Source organism: Pan troglodytes, chromosome 18 (genome assembly GCF_028858775.2).
Source record: "Pan troglodytes isolate AG18354 chromosome 18, NHGRI_mPanTro3-v2.0_pri, whole genome shotgun sequence".
NCBI lineage: Eukaryota > Metazoa > Chordata > Mammalia > Primates > Hominidae > Pan > Pan troglodytes.
The window spans coordinates 25,917,132-25,934,084 of NC_072416.2; the positions used below are offsets into that span (position 1 = coordinate 25,917,132).

Sequence of the window (16,953 nt, forward strand, 5' to 3'; positions counted from 1 at the left end):
ACAACAGATTGCAGCCGACTGAATACGAGAATCCAGCTGTCTCTTATTAAGCCAAGCATTAAAGAGATTTGCAAAAATGCTAAACAGTGCCCTTCCCACTGATTTTTTTTTTTGAAAAGTATTTTTCAGCCAGACATGATGGCTCACACCTGTTATCTCAGCTCTTTGGGAGGCTGAAGTGGGAAGATTGCTTGAGGCCAGGTATTTGAGACCAGCTTGGGTAACACAGCAAGACTTTGTCTCCAGAAAAATAAACTTTTTTAAATTAGCCGGAAGCAGTGGCACACACACCTTGTAGTCCCAGCTAAGGCAGGAAGATGGCTTGAGCCCAAGAGTTTGAGGCTGCAGGGGTCACACCACTGTGCTCTAGCCTGGGCGACAAATTGAGACCCTGTCTCTCTTTACCAAAAAAAGAAAAAAATTGTAAAAAAGCCTTTTATTTATGTCAACAAGTAGTGGGTTTATTATAGTGTAATGCATTAATAAATATTTTTAGGTATCAGTTTTAGTTTCTCATATGGAAAGTATCATTATATAAACAAAATAACATATATGTGTTAAAAACACGTGTGTGTGTGTGTGTGTGTGTGTGTGTGTATTCCACATAAACAAAAAGTCTCAGGTATTCTGTAATTTTTTAAAGTACAGAAGATTCCTGGCTGGGCATGGTGGCTCACACCTGTAATCCCAACACTTTGGGAGCCCGAGGCGAGTGGATCACTTGAGTCCAGGAGTTCCAGACCAGCCTGGCCAATATGAAGAAAACCCATCTCTACAAAAAACACAAATTAGCCAGGCATGGTGGTGCATGCCTGTAATCCCAGCTACTAGGGAGGCTGAGGCAGGAGAATCGCTTGATTCCGGGAGGTGGAGGTTACAGTGAGCTGAGATGACACCACTGCACTCCAGCCTGGGCAACAGAGTGAGACTCTGTCAAAAAAAAAAAAGAAAGAAAGAAAGAAGAAAGAGAGAGGTAGGGAGGGAGGGAGGTGGAGAGAGAGAGAGAGAGAAAGAGAAAGAAAGAAGGAAAGAGAAAGAAAGAAAAAGAAAGAAAGAAAGAGAAAGAAAAGAAAAGAAAAATACAAAAGATTCCTAAGACCAAAAATTTTGAGAATGACTGCATTAGGACAATCTATGGAGAAATATACAGGAAACTAAGTGTTAAGGATATTGGCAAGAAAGTGGCTGAAATGATAGTCCTGAAACCTTGACTTGATGAGAAGAGAAAAGAAAAGGAAGGGAAGATTCGAGGAAATGCGCAAGGCCCGCCAGTGCCCTGAGGCTAGAGCACAGGTGTAGCGGGCACTCCAGAGGGGGCCAGAGGTCCCAATCTCGGGGTGGGCTGTTTGAATTTCTAATGCAAAGATAGGACCTATCGGGGATGATTGAGATCTGGGAGGTCTCCCCCTTGGTGGAGGTGGAAGAGGCGGAGGGAAGAACGTTCCTGGGAAAAGTGGCTGCATATGTTCCCCTAAAATCACCAACTTGCCCAGAGGACACTGTGTCTGCAGGGGTGTGGATGTGATGGGGGCGCGCCTGTACTGGTGAGCACGATGCTTCGCCTAGGTGAACGGGACAGGTACACGCGTGGGGTGGGATGGAGTGTTCATATATGTGGCTTGTGATATGTACTGAGGGGACGTGGGGTACACTCGGATGAGGGGTCTGTGGACATATTCGTGGCGCATGTGGGTATCGCTGGTGTCCCGAGGTGGGGAGGGAGAATGCGGAGCGCGTGCGTGCGGGGGGCGTCCAGTGTCCCTGAACCTGGCGTGTGGGGGCTGGAGCTTATTGGGAGGCGAGGGAGGTGGCCAGGGGAGCCGGGACCGTGCGTGTGGCCAGGCCGGTAGCGCCCAGTAAGCTCCACCCGCGGGCGCTCCCCGTGCTTCCCCGCCCCTGAACCTGCTCCCTCCCAGTCGGTCTCGCCGCGCTCGCCGGGTGTCCCAGTGTCACCAACACTCGGCCGCCGCCGCCAGCTTGGCGCGCACCGCCGCCTCCGCCACCGCCGACAGCGCGCATCCTCCGTGTCCCCGCTCCGCCGCCCGAGCAGGTATGACGGCGAACCCTGGCTCGCACCCGGTCTCCCGCGCCCTGCCCGGAGTCCCTGCGCGCGCGCCTTCTCCTGCCCAACCCCGGCCCGCGCGCTCCTGTCCCGGCCTCAGTTTCCCACGGGAGGGCGCTTGGGTGCCTGTCTGAGGCGCCTGGGACCCGGCCTGGGGACTGAACGGGTTGGGGGCGGAGGGGAGAGCTGGAGGCTGGGAAAAGCCCCCAGGGTACAGAAGGCGGACGGGGCGAGGGTCCCCGGCGTGTCTGGGACCTCAGAGACGGCGGCAAAGTCCTGGCACGGAGTGGGCGGGGCGAGAGGTTGTTCAAGAGGTGACAACAATGAAACTCGAGAGCGCTTTCTACGTGCTGGGCACAGCTCAGCAGAGCGCCTTGCTCAAACGACCTAACTTCGCTCACAGGGCATCCCTGTGGGGTGGTTCTCTTGCTGTCCCCACTTTGCAGAGGTGCAAACTGAGGGGCAGAGGGTGGGGAAGCTTCCCTACGTCCCAGGAACAAGTTGCTGAGCTCAGATTTGAACCCAGGCAGTCCGACCCTGGAGCCTACCTCGTGAGCTGTCAGTGGCGTCCGGGGAACGTGGGTTTCATTTGGGGTGATGTGGTGGAGGAGGCCAGATCCGAACGCCCTGCAGTTGTCTGCGCTGAGGATTCTCAAGTGCTAAGTTGATGTCTGGACAATGTCATATGACTTAGGTGTGCTGTGGAGGGAAAGGGTCTGGGATATAGTACAGGGACGTTCTCACTCTAGCGTGGAGGGGGAAAATGAGGCACAGAGTTTAGGGAGGAAGTAGCAGAGACCTCCAGTCCACAAAAGGCACATCTTCCCACTCACCTCCACCAGGGAGTAGGGGCAGAACAACCAAGACTGGCTTTGGTCCCTGGCAGCCCAGCTCTCACAAAGCCGGGTGGATGGGTCTGAAAGCTCCCAGAGACCTGAGCACCCCTGTCTCAGATCCCAGCATCCGTGAGTGACCCAACCTGCCTACCCATTGAACTGTGTAATTCCATGCAGAACACAGGGATCCATTCTTCTTCCTCTGTAATCTTCCACCCCTGCCCTCCCAGCTCCCCAAAGGTAACCACCTTCATAATTTGGAGTGTTTCCTTCTAGACCCTTTCCCCCACCTACACAGTCATATATACAGAGCCATAGAAAATATGTAAAATACTTAGTAATGTAGTAATGTTGTAGGTGGATATTTAATAGAAATGATACAACCCTTGGGAGGCTGAGGAGGGCGGATCACTTGAGGTCAGGAGTTTGAGACCAGCCCAGCCTACATGGTGAAACCCCATTTCTACAAAAAAAAAAGAAAATTAGCCGGGCATGGTGGTATGTGCCTGTAATCCCAGCTACTCAGGAGGCTGACGCAGGTGGATCGCTTGAACCCAGGAGGTGGAGGTTGCAGTGAGCTGAGATGGCACCATTGCACTCTAGCCTGAGTGAAAGAGCAAGACTCTGTTTCAAAAAAATAGAACTAGAAGTAGAAATGGTACAACCCACCTATGTCATTCTGCAACTTGAGCCCTCTCATCCCCAGTTATCCATGCTGCTGCATATAAACCCAGCTTATTTATTTAAACTGCTGCATGGATTCCCGCCGTGGATAATGCCTACCGATGGGAATTTAGGTGACAAAAATTTTCAGGTTGGTTTCTATTTCAGCATCTTCTATAAATTGTTATCTCTGGGTTAAGTTCAGTTTATTTTTCTTTATCCTAAACTAACTTCACAGGATCTGAATTTAGGCGATGAGGTCCTCTCTTTTCCACTGCTCACATACGGACCCATAAATGCACGCACACACACACATGCACACACATGCACACATATGTGTACATATGCATGTTCACACACAAGCACACACGGGCACACATACATGAGACATACACACAAGCAAGTGTACATGCATGCATACACACACACAGGTGTGTGCACACACCTCTATTCTGTCTATGACCAAGGACAAACACCACACTTTCTCTAGCTGCAGTCTCTGCAGGTCCCTAAGGCTGGGACTCAGCCAGGCCACTAGTTCTGCCTGGCCATGCCCCAGCGGGCAGAGGTTCCATCGGGGCCACCTCCAGGGGTTCTCTCTAGATGCCCTCCAAAGCCAAACTCAGCCTCCAATAGCAGACAGAAGGAGTTGAGAACCACGGACTGGCAGACTGGACTGTCCAGGGTCCTGTTTGTGTACCACAAACTGTAGGTCCAGGCTGTGGCCTAAAGAGAGTGTGTTTGCTATAGACTGACAGGACCCTTAAAAGTTTGGTGGAACCCATGATCTGGGTTGATGAAAAGCTAGAATCAGAGACACTACATTATAATCCCAGCTTCACCCCCTCCTAGTTCAGGCAATTCCCTTCCCCTCCCTGAGCCATAGTTTTCACATCTGTAAAATGGGCATGATAATAATGGCACCCTCCCCAAACTGTTAGGTGGATTAGTGGGGTGATGTAAATAAAATGCTTAGGGACTCATCAGCTTCAGTAAGCAGGAAGTCTTTTCCTGAACAGGGGAGACCTGGAGATGGCCCTTGGGTGGTGGGGGGATGCAGGGGTGATGCCTAGAGCCACTGTTTGTGACTTCATCCACACCCCAAGTACAGACCAGAGGGTCCTTTGCACTGAGCCCTGAGCCAAAGAAGAGATTTCCGCTTGTTGAGAGCCAAGCCCAGCTTACTGTGGAGTCCAGAAGTGTCATGTTACTTACAAAAGGCCTAAGGCGTGCCTGGTCCTGGGTTAAGACGCAGAAATGAAGTGAGCTGAGGTGCTCCCCTTTGGAATACAGGAGATAGCAAAAGTCACAAAGAAGGCCTGTGGACTTTTAAATTTTTAGATTATTCCCAAGATTTTAAAAATCAGTTCATATAAGACTCCATATTTCTGGATCCTCTTGAGATATCAGTAAAGCTGGCAATGGCCAGGCATGGTGGCTCACACCTGTAATCCCAGCACTTTGGGAGACCAAGGAGGGTGGGTTGTTTGAGCTTAGGAGATAGAGACCAGCGAGTTGCTTGAGCTTAGGAGATCAATATCAGTCTGAGCAACATGGCAAAAATCCATCTCTACCAAATATATATATTTTTTATATATAAATAAATATATATTATATATAAATATATATAACATATATTTATATATATAAATATAATATATAAATATATATTAATATATTATATATAAATTATATATATATATATATAACCTGGGTGTGGTGGCATGTACCTACAGTCCCAGCTACAGGGGAAGCTGAGGTGAGAGGCTCCCCTGAGCCCAGGAGGTTGAGACTACAGTGAGCTGTGATCACACAGTTGTACTCCAGCTTGGGCAACAGAGTGAGACCCTGCCTCAAAAAAGGAAAAGAAAGAAAAGAAAAGCAGGCAACTCCGGGCCAGACACTCAGCTGCCCCCTTACATGGAGCAGGCACCCTGCAGGGCATGACAGTCCCTACCTGGCCCACCCCTGATTCATAAAGAGCAGCTAATATAAAAGTTAACACCACGGACTCCACAGCCAATCTCTATCTCCCAGCTATGCAGTGGATCAGTGGATTAATTACAAGTTTCAGGCCAGGCGCAGTGGCTCATGCCTGTAATCCCAACACTTTGGGAGGCTGAGGCGGGTGGATCACCTGAGTTCAGGAGTTCGAGACCAGCCTGGCCAACGGGGTGAAACTCCATCTCTAGTAAAAATACAGAAATTAGCTGGGCATGGTGGTGGGTGCCTGTAGTCCCAGCTACTTGGGAAGCTGAAGTGGGAGAATCGCTTGAACCCAGAAGGTGGAGATTGCGATGAACCGAGATTGCATCATTGCACTCTAGCCTGGGAGACAAGAGCGAAACTCTGTCAAAAAAAAAAAAAACCTATGTTTCAAGCAAATTGTTTAGCATTTTTTGTGACTCCATTTCCTTATGTGTAAAACAGGCATAATAAATAGCACTTGCCTCAAACGGTTATATTGGGCATTAAATGAGTCAACACACATGAACCCCTTAGTACAGTGCCTGACTCAAGTAAACACTGTCTAACCATTGCTGATGCTGATGCTGATAATGGTGGTGTTATCAGCACCTGCCTGGCCCCTGTAACAGTGGATTATACTCCAATTATACTCCTTATAAAATGTGGTAGGAACATAAGTAAGGGAGGGAGGAAGGAAGGAAAGTAACTCTTTGAGCCCCTTCTTCAAGTAAGATGCTGCAATACCTTTTCTGGCCAAGGACAAGAAGGGAACACTTAAAGGAAAGGTTCAAAGAGAAGGGCTTTTTAAGGTGGGTTTTAAAGGATGCATGGGAGTTCTTCTGGAGCAGTGGAGTGAGAAAAGCATTCCACACAGAGGAAACAGCCTTTACAAAAGCCTAGAGGCATGAACAAAGGAAGTATGTTTAAGAAGTGATGTAGTCTGTTGTCACTTTGTAGTAGGGTGAGTAGGAGGAAAGATAGGAAGATGTATCTGGAGAGTGAGAAAAGGAACTTGAGGCCGTGATGGGGCGTGAGGCAGGAATAGGGATGAGCATTTCTTGAGTAACTAGTGTGTGCAGGTTCTCTTGTAATCATCACCCCTGTAGTCGTCATAATGCCCTGGGAGTCATGTTTTGTGATCTCTGTTCTACAGATGAGTTAGACTGAGGCTCAAGAAGAGTAAACCACTTGCCCAAAATCTTGCAGTGGGTCAGTGGTACAGCTGGAGTTGGACACCAAATCTGTCTGATTCAAAGCATGTGAGCCCTTGCTGAGCCTCAGTTTTCTCACTGTAAAGTGGAACTAGTACTAAAAAAACCCACCCTACAGGTGTGCTGGGAGGGTTCAATGACAGAGTGAATGCACTGCACAGTTCCTAGCATAGAATCTAGCACACAGCAACTGCTGCCGTTATTTTGACTGGAATGAAGCCTGTGCTCCTTTTTTTTTTTTTTTTTTTTTTTTGGCGGTTGTGGGGTGGTGGGGGGAACGGAGTTTCATTCTTGTCATCCAGGCTGGAGTGCAATGGTGTGATCTCGGCTCACTGCAACCTCCACTTCCCGGGTTCAAGCGATGCTCCTGCCTCAGCCTCCCAAGTAGCTGGGATTACAGGAGTCCGCCACCATGCCCAGCTAATTTTTGTATTTTTAGTAAAGACGAGGTTTCACCATGTTGGCCAAGCTGGTCTCGAACTCCTGACCTCAGGTGATCTGCCCACCTCGGCCTCCCAAAGTGCTGGGATTACAGGCGTAAGCCGCTGCGCTTGGCTGCCTGTGCTCCTTTATGCCCCTTGACCTAACTCACATGGTAGACCAGCCTTAGATGGGGGAACCCAGGGAGTGAATGACCTAAGCCAGTGGGTCTCAAAGTATAGTCCCCCCACCAGCAGTATAATCATCACCTGAGCTTGTTGGAAATGCCAGGCGCAGTGGCCATCGCCCGTAATCCCAACTGCTTGCAAGGCTGAGGCAGGAGGACCACTTAAGCCCAGGAGTTCAAGACCAGCCCAAGCAACATAGCAAGACCCTACAAAAAAATTCAAAAATTAGCCGGGTGTAGTGGCACATGCCCGTAGTCCCAGCTACTTGGGAGGCTGAGGTGAGAGGATTGCTTGAGCCCAGGAGGTTGAGGCTGCAATGAGCTATGATCATGTGATTGCACCCCAGCCTGGGCAACAGAGAGAGAACTTTTCTCAAAAAATAATGAATTTTGGTGTGGTGGCGCATGCCTGTAGTCCCAGCTACTCACAAGGCTGAAGTGGAAGGATTGCTTGAGCCCAGGAGTTTGAACCTGAAGTGAGCTGTGATCATCGGGCTACACTCCAGCCTGGGTGACAGAGCAAGACTCTGTCTCTAAAAAAGCAAAAAGAAAGAAAGACATGCAGAGTACAAGCCGGGTGCAGTGGCTCCCACCTGGAATCCCAGCACTCAGAGAGGCTGAGGTGAGAGGATCAATTGAGGCCAGGAGTTCAAGACTAGACTGAACAACATAGCAAGACTCCATCTCTGTACAAAATTTAAAAATTATCCAGGCATGGTGGTGCACACCTGTAGTCCTAGCTACTCTGGAGGCTGAGGCAGAAGGGTTGCTTGAGCTCAGGAGTTTGAGGCTGCAGTGAGCCATGATCATGCCGTTGTACTCCAGCCTAGGTGATAGAATAAGGCCCTGTCTCTAAAAAACAGAAATGCAGGTTCTCACACTCATCCCAGACTTCCCACATCAGAGACTCTCAGAATGAGCCTGGCAATCTGTATTTTATTTTATTTTATTTCATCTTATCTTATTTGTTTATTTATTTTGAGACAGAGTCTGACTGTCACCCAGACTGGAGTGCAGTGGCACGAACTTGGCTCACTGCAACCTCCACCTCGGGTTCAAGCGATTCTCCTGCCTCAGCTTCCCAAGTAGCTGGGATTACATGTGCCTGCCCCCACACCCACCTAATTCTTGTATTTTTTGTAGAGATGGGGTTTCACCATGTTTGCCAGGTGGCTGCGTCGGCCTCCCAAAGTGCTGGGATTACAGGTGTGAATCACCATGCCTGGCCACGATCTGTATTTTAATAAGCTCTCTTAGTGATTCTGAGGGACAGTCAAGTGTGAGAATCACTGGCTTAGTGTAAAACTTCAAATGAGATCTCCTCCAGCCGTCTGTGTCTGACTTGCACTAGAAGGGAGGGTGGATGGTGCAGAGTTCTGTCCTCAGCAAAGACATAATCTGGAGGGTATATCATAAGATAAAGGCATGTCCCTCTCGGTCCTGGAGCTTGGAAGAAACCATTTTTTTTTTCAGATAGAAAAGTTGCTAAGGGAGCTGGTGGAGTTCCTAGAACTATTATTCTTCCAAATTTGCTCACCATCCTATACTTACAGCTTCCAGTCTGCCCCCACCTGAGGGCCTGGGGCAAACTTGACTTTTAGAGGAGTTGCTTTCTAGTGAAGACTGCCCCTGACAGCTGAAGACCTGCTCCCACCCCACTATAACTGTATTAGTTAGGGTTCTCTAGAGGGACAGAACTCATAGGATGGATGGATAGATGATAGATAGATAGATGATAGATAGATAGATAGATAGATAGATAGATAGATAGATAGACAGACAGACAGGTAGATAGCTAAAGAGGAGTTTATTAAGTATTAACTCACATGATCACAAGGTCCCACAATAGGCTGTCTGCAAGCTGAGGAGCAAGGAAGCCAGTCCGAGTCCCAAAACAGAAGAACTTGGAGTCCGATGTTTGAGAGCGGGAAGGGTCCAGCGTGGGAGAAAGATGTAGCCTAGGAGGCTAGGCCAGTCTAGGCTTTTCACATTTTTCTACCTGCTTTATATACTAGCTGCATTGGCAGCTGATTAGCTGGTGCCCACTCAGATTAAGAGTGGGTCTGCCTTTCCCAGCCCACTGACTCAAATGTTAATCTCCTTTGGCAACACCCTCACAGACACACCCGGGATCGATACTTTGCATCCTTCAATCCAATCAAGTTGACACTCAGTATTAAGCATCACAGCCACCTTATAAAGAGCCTGTTCCTAGAGGCTCCTCTGTGCCTGTGGGCCTTCTCTCTTGGCCCCCGTGAGAGCACGTGTCAAGGCACAAGTCCTAGGCAGTGGGGAATGATCTCAACTCTACAAGAGGACTATTAAGGAGGCCCCAGGTCAAGCTCAGGTTGGGGACAGTCATATCCTGCAGATGACTTCAAATCAAGAAGCACGCCCCTCCATACATCCTCTTGGAAGCACTGATTAAGAGTCAGAAGGACAAGGCACCGTGGCTCACACATGTAATTCCAGCACTCAGGAAGGCTGAGGCGAGAGCATTGCTTGAGGCCAGGAGCTTGAGACCAGCCTGGGCAGCATAGTGAGACCCTGTCTCTATTTTAAAAATAAAAATAATAAAAGGCCTTCAAGATTGCTGGGTCTGACTACATAAAAGTTAGTATGTTCTGCATGACCAAAAAAAAAAAAAAAAAAAAAAAAAAAACCCCACATGAACTCAGGCATTCCAAGCTAGTTAAAATATTTGCCACTGTTATGACCAATAATTATTTTATGGATAGGGTTCTTGCAGGCTGAGCACAGTGACTCATGCCTGTAATCCAAGCACTTTGGAAGGCCAAGGTGGGAGGATTGCTTGCTTGAGGCCAGGAGTTTGAGACCAGCCTGGGCAATATAGTGAGACCCCACCTCTATAAAAAAAGAATGATTAGCCAGGCATAATGGCACAAGTCCCAGCTACTTGGGAGGCTGAGGCAGGAAGATGGCTTGTGCCCGGGAGTTGGAGGCTACAGCAAGCTATGATTGCACCACTGCACTCCAACTTGGGCAACACAGCGAGACCCTGTCTCAGGAGAAAAAGAAATGTGTTCTTGCAAATCAAAGACCAAATACCCATCCAAAAAGTTAAAGAGCAAAGGCTATAATTTGGTTGATCACAAGAAAAGAAGTGCACATTGAATTCACATAGATGAAAAGATTCTCAACTGCACTCCAAAAAAAGAAACCCACAATGATTATTTTCCACCTGTCAGGTTGTTGAGTAACACTCAGTGTTGGTGAAGATGCAGGAAAACCAGGACTCTCAAATTCAGCTGGTGAGGGTACAAATTGGTGCAAGTTCTTGGCCTAACTCACACCATGGCCCAGCCTCGGATGAGGGAGTCCAGGGAGTGAATGGCCTAGGCCAGTGGTCAGGGTGCAAATCGGTGCAAGCTCTTGGCCTAACTTTGAGGGCGGTTCGGCAAACATGTCAATGCTGAAGATGCACATACCCTATGAATCTGCCATTTCACCCGCAGGAATTGACCCAGTGGTTATCTCTGCATTGGGCACAACTTGTTAGAACAAGGATATTCGGCACTGTGAGAACAAGCAATTGGAACTGGGAGCCACTGGTGGCCCCTTGGCAAATGTGGCCCTTTCCTTTCAGACCTTCAGGACCAATGTAGGCCACCTTGTTCCCCTCCACATGCTAGGGAGCTCATTCCTTAGCCAAGATCTGGAAGGAGGACTAAGATCTGGAAAGTCTTCTGTAGCCTCTCTCAAGAGTTACTCCTGATTGGACTCATTTGAGGACCTTAAGCAGGGGCTGGGTTGCACCCTCCCAAAACTAGCTTTGTCTCACCCACCGGCTGATTCTTGAAATTCCTAGGTGGGTGTCTCACCTACGTCTATGTGTGGAGGTTGTTGATTCTCTAACTGAGCTCAAGATTTGAATCCTGATTGGAAAACACCACCACCATCCCACCTTACCCCTACCCCAGGAGGGATTACCTTTGTCTTTCTCAAGGACTAAGTTTGCACCCCAGCAAGAAGGAGTTGGAAAGAGGCTTTGGTAGGTTGGGTTAGGGAGCGAGACCACGAAGAGGCTTGGGGTCTGAGGCTGTGGACTTCAAGGCAGGCTTTCAAGGATTGTTTTAGAGATTGGTGGGGAGGGGAAATGTGAAAAGTTTAGAAACATGTCTGATACATGCCTGGCTCATTAATGGGGCCAGGAGGGGAGTGTTGGAGAGGAAAGGAGATAGGGAAGAGGGGGAGATTTAGGAAGACAGAGAAAGCCCCAAGAGATGGCCATGGGCCTGTACAGGGCAGAGACCCCTGCCTCCAGCACCCAACACCCACCCTCCCTCCCTGGTTGCATTTGGGGGTGCGGTGGGGGAGCAGAGGCTGATGTAGGGAGGGGGAGGCCTTCATTACCCCACTACATTGGAGGCAGAGCTTTGCCTGCCCTAGGAGAAGGGACCAGGGGAGTTCTGGTTTACCCCAGGCTGTCTGGGGAGCCGATTCCTGTCCTTAAAACATTTTCTTTCCTTTCTTTCATTTTTGTAGACAGGGTCTCACTATATTGCCCAGGCTGGTCTCAAACTCCTGGGCTCAAGGAATCCTCCCACCTCGAGCTCACAAAGTGTTGGGATTATAGGCATGAGCCACCTCGCCTGGCTCCTTAAAGCATTAAGGGCAAGATTTGGGTGCTGAAGTCTCCCAGTCTCCTTAGCTGTACCAGGACAGGCTGTTTGTTTAACAGTTAAGAGTTTGGGAGTCAGGCAGACTGGAGTTGGAGCTCAGTTGCAGGACAGGTGGACCCCCACCTGTCCATGGGATAACTTGGTGGGGGGAATTTGAGGGGATCGTGAGGCATTAGCAAGCCAAGTGCACAGCATGCTGACCCCCAGGCACTGGACCCACCCTGGCTATTGCTCTGATAACCTCCAAATGGCTACTATGCTGGTCCTGCCCTGCTTGGAGAAGGGATGAGGGTAGGGCAATGATGGGAGAGCTCTGGGCTGAGAAGCCAGAAACAGCTTTATCTGCAGAATTCAGGGAAAATGGAAATCTCAGAATCAGGGCCTTGGGTGAGTGGAGAGAGGGCAAATGTCCGAGTGGATGACAATCTGGTTGGTTACTAGTCGCCAGCTGTTGGAAGAGGAGCCTAGCCGGGCCTCACCTCCCCCGATCCCTTGGCACCAGATGATAGAGAGTGGCGCCATCCTGGCCACAGGATGGTGAGCCCACTGGGCAGATTCCCCTCCCCAACCCTCACAGAAAGCAGAACCTGGTGAAGAGCCGTGGTGGAGGGGAAGGAGGCTGCACATTTTCCTACATTTGGGTGGGAAGGGAGAAGATACTTTCTTTCCCAATACAAAGCAGTTCTCTTTGCAATTCATTCATTCATTCAAAAAGTATTTAGGGAGTGTTTCCTGAGTGCTATAACACTAGTTCACAGGAACTGAAACACTTAGAGGAAAGGTTTTATGTGTTTTGTTTACTGCTATTGTCCAAATTCCCAGTAGATGCTCAGTGAACGTTTATTGAATGAATAAATGAATGAATGATGGATGGATGGATGGATGCATATCAGCATTGGGCTAGACACTGAAAATACAGTGGTGACCCAGCCACATCTCTCATCCTCCAGGAAATTCCATGGACCCCCATTCTCTGGTCCCCTCCCCATCTTCACCCCTAATCTTGAACTACCAGTAGGGCCCCACAAATGGTGGCTGGGCCTGAAATGGGCAGGGCTGTATTCTTGTTGGATCTTATGATCCAGCTGGCTAAAAACCCTATCCTGAAGACCCCTCTACAAAGGATCTCATTCACTTGAGGAGGTGTAGTCACCTTGTCTGGGAACCCCGTTGTTTTGTTTGCCTTACATACAAGGACTGAACTGGATTCAGTTTCTTTTTCAACACATGCTATCGTTTGCCAAATCAACTCTGATAGGGCCCAAATGGCTCTCTCCCCTACAGTATAATAATAAAAATAAGCACCGATTTTTGTGTGTGGTTTGTTTGTTTGTTTTGAAATGGAGTCTCGCTCTTTCACCAGGCTGGAGTGCAGTGGCATGATCTCGGCTCACTGCAACCACTGCCTCTTGGGTTCAAGCCATTCTCCTGCCCCAGCCTCCCAAGTAGCTGGTACTATAGGCAAGCGCCACCATGCCCAGCTAATTTTTGTATTTTTAGTAGAGACAGGGTTTCTCCATGTTGGCCAGGATGGCCTTGATCTCTTGACCTCGTGATCTGCCCACCTTGGCCTCCCAAAGTACTGGGATTACAGACATGAGCCATGCACCCGGCCAGCAGCATTTTTTAAGTATGACTACATGCCAGGCATGTGCATTCTTTCATTGAATTCTTTCAGCAACCATATAGGGGTAGGTACAGTTTTTTAATTATTAATATTATTTTTACATTTTCCTTGTTTGTCGAGATAGGGTCTCACTCTGTTGCCCAGGCTGGAGTGCAGTGGCTCAATCACAGCTCACTGCAGCCTCAACATCCCAGGCTGAAGCGATCCTCCCACCTCAGCCTCTCCAGTAGCTGGGACTGCAGGTGCACACCACTACGGCCAGCTAACTTTTTTATTTTATTTGTTTTGGTAGAGACAGGGTTTGGCCATGTTGCCCAGGCTGGTCTTGAACTCCTGGGCTCACGCAATCTTCCCACCTTGGCCTCCCAAAGTGCTGGGATTACAGGCGTGAACTGCCACGCCCGGCCAGGTACAATTATTATCCCCCTTTTACACACAGAGAAACTGAGCTCTCTCACTGCAGGATTTCAAAGTATCTTTACAACAATCCAGTGAAACAGGTAATGTAATTGTCTACATTTCACAGAAAAGAAAATAGGCTCAGAGAGCTTAAGTAACTTGCCCAAGGTCACACAGAGCTAGCAAATGGTGTGTCTGGGATTCAAACCCAAGCAGTTTGACTGTAGATCCCACTCTGTTCACCCCAGCTTGCCTCTCCTCAGCTTCTTGGTGTCGTCTGAGAGGTGAGTGTGGAGGAGGAGGGGAATTTTTTTCTCTGTGACATGGCTCTCGAAGGCTTTGGTTCACCCACAGCCAAGTGTAAGGTTTCGGCTTTTCACAATGCCAGGAACCACCCTGGGTCACTGTGAGGGTGAAGATTCTAATCTCCCCCAACAAAGAGGGTACTCAGCCCCTTGCCTTCAGGGCGCCACATTCCCAGCCTTCAATTTTCCCTGGAGGCCTGGCTTCCTACAGCCAGATGGCCTTTGTAGGGGCTGAGGGGACCATGGACCCTGGGCCTCCTTCCCAAGGTTTTGGATCCAAGGCCATCTACTATGCCAGCCCAACTCTGGCACAAGGTGGGGAACGCGTGGCCCAGACCAGGGCCTGGAAAAACAAAGTTGGATTTCAGAGGTTGGCAGGAAATGGAGACAGAGCAGGAAACAGAAGGGGCTAAGAGAAAAACATGCCACCGGCTGGGTGCGGTGGCTCAAGCCTGTAATCCCAGCACTTTGGGAGGCCAAGGCGGGCGGATCACCTGAGGTTGAGAGTTTGAGGCCAGCCTGACCAACATGGAGAAATCCCCGTTTCTACTAAAAATGTAAAGTTAGCTAGGTGTGATGGTGCATGCCTGTAGTCCCAGCTGCTCAGGAGGCTGAGGCAGGAGAATCGCTTGAACCTGGGAGGCAGAGGTTGCAGTGAGCCGAGATCGCACCATTGCACTCCAGCCTGGGCAACAAGAGCGAAACTCTGTCTCAAAAAAAAAAAAGTCACCATTCTTTCCCTTTCTTGTCTCTGATTCATGCCTTCCACCTGGTGTTTGGCAAAGAACATGTTTATTTAATAAACTGCGATGCCATGGAACCCATTCTGGAGGCCGAGGGCACAGGGAGCCCAGCTGACCCAGCATGTATAAGCGCTTACTATAGAACAGGCATGGGAGCCTAGTGCAGTGGCTCACGCCTGTAATCCCTGCACTTTGGCAGGCCAAGGTGGGAGGATTGCTCGAGCCCAGGAGTTTGAGACCAGCCTGCCTGGGCAACATGGTGAGACTCTCTCTATAAATTTTTTTTCTTAATTAGCCACATGTTGTGGCAACTGTAGTCTCAGCTACTTGGAAGGCTGAGGTGGGAGGATCACTTGAGCCCAGGAGTTCAAGTCTGCAGTGAGCCGTGATCGTGCCACCGCACTCCAGCCTTGGTGACAGAGTGAGACCCTGTCTCTTAAACGAAGTACAGGCATAGGGAGCAATGTTTTGCCTGAGTCCTCTCATTTAATCTGCACATAATAACCCTATCAAGTAGGTACATCCTTACCATCACCATCATCATCACCATTACCATCCTCATAGTCACCATCACCACCATTCCCCTCATCACCTCTCACCATCACCATCCTCACCATCACCGCCATCATCATCATCACCACCATCATCCCCATCATCACCATCACCATCCTCACCATCACCACCATCAGGATCACCATCACCACCATCATCACAACCATTATCACCATCTTCACCATCACCACCATCACCATCCTCACCACCATCACCATCATCACCATCGTGATCACCATCACCACCATCGCCCTCACCATCTCCTCCATCATCACCATCACCATCCTCACCATCATCACCATCACCATCATCATCACCACCATCACCATCACCATCTCCTTCATCATCACCATCACCATCATCAGCATCACCACCATCAGGATCACCATCACCACCATCATCACAACCATTATCACCATCCTCACCGTCACCACCATCACCATCCTCACCACCATCACCATCATCACCATCACCATCATCACCATCATGATCACCATCACCCTCACCATCTCCTCTGTCATCACCGTCACCATCCTCACCATCATCACCATCACCATCATCATCAACACCATCACCATCACCACCATCACCCTCACCATCTCCTCTGTCATCACTGTCACCATCCTCACCATCATCACCATCACCATCATCAACACCATCAGTATCACCACCATCACCCTCACCATCTCCTCCATCATCACCATCATCATCCTCACCATCACCCTCACCATCACCTCCATCATCACCATCACCATCCTCAGCACCATCACCATTATCATCACCATCATCAGCATCATGACCACCATCACCCTCACCATCACCTCCATTATCACCATCACCATCACCATTCTCACCATCATCACCATCACCACCAGAGCAACATTATGGTCACCCACATGGTTTCCCAGACCCAAGATGCAGCCCACAGATGGGGTAACAGACCCAAAGGACATGATGACACGTCATCTCCTAGAAAGATGGCTAAGAATTTGGGCTCTAAAGCCTGAAAGACCTAAATTTGATTCCTAGCTCTGCCACTTTTGAGCTGTGTGACTTCAGGCAATTGACCTAACCTCTCTGAAACTCAGCGGCCTTGTCTGTAAAATGGTGATGATCACAGTTCCTCCTCACAGGGCTGTGGTAAGAGGCACATGAGCTAATGCCTGTGAGGCCCTGGCACAGGGCCTGGCTGAAATCATAAAAGGGAAAAACAAACACTCTGCAAAGGGGGCAGCAGTTAAGGGAATCACTCAGGGCGTCTGGTTGGTAGTTCCCAGCAGCTCAATCTCTGGATTGCAAGAAGTAGGTGTTGCCCAGCGTGAGAACGGGCACTGGAG

At 49.3% G+C, this 16,953-nt stretch overlaps 1 protein-coding gene across 2 annotated transcripts in view; it reads left to right on the top strand.

The window, feature by feature from the left end:
- The first annotated feature begins 1,705 nt into the window (after window positions 1-1,705).
- The window catches only part of SCNN1B (sodium channel epithelial 1 subunit beta), a 78,746-nt gene continuing 63,498 nt past the window's right edge, over window positions 1,706-16,953 (top strand). Inside the window, exon 1 of one of the 2 annotated variants that reach the window (XM_054669037.1) lies at window positions 1,706-2,050. The gene's annotated coding sequence lies outside the window, so the exon portion shown is untranslated. The remainder of the gene's footprint in view (window positions 2,051-16,953) is intronic. The other variant, XM_016929629.3, reaches the window with a different exon arrangement.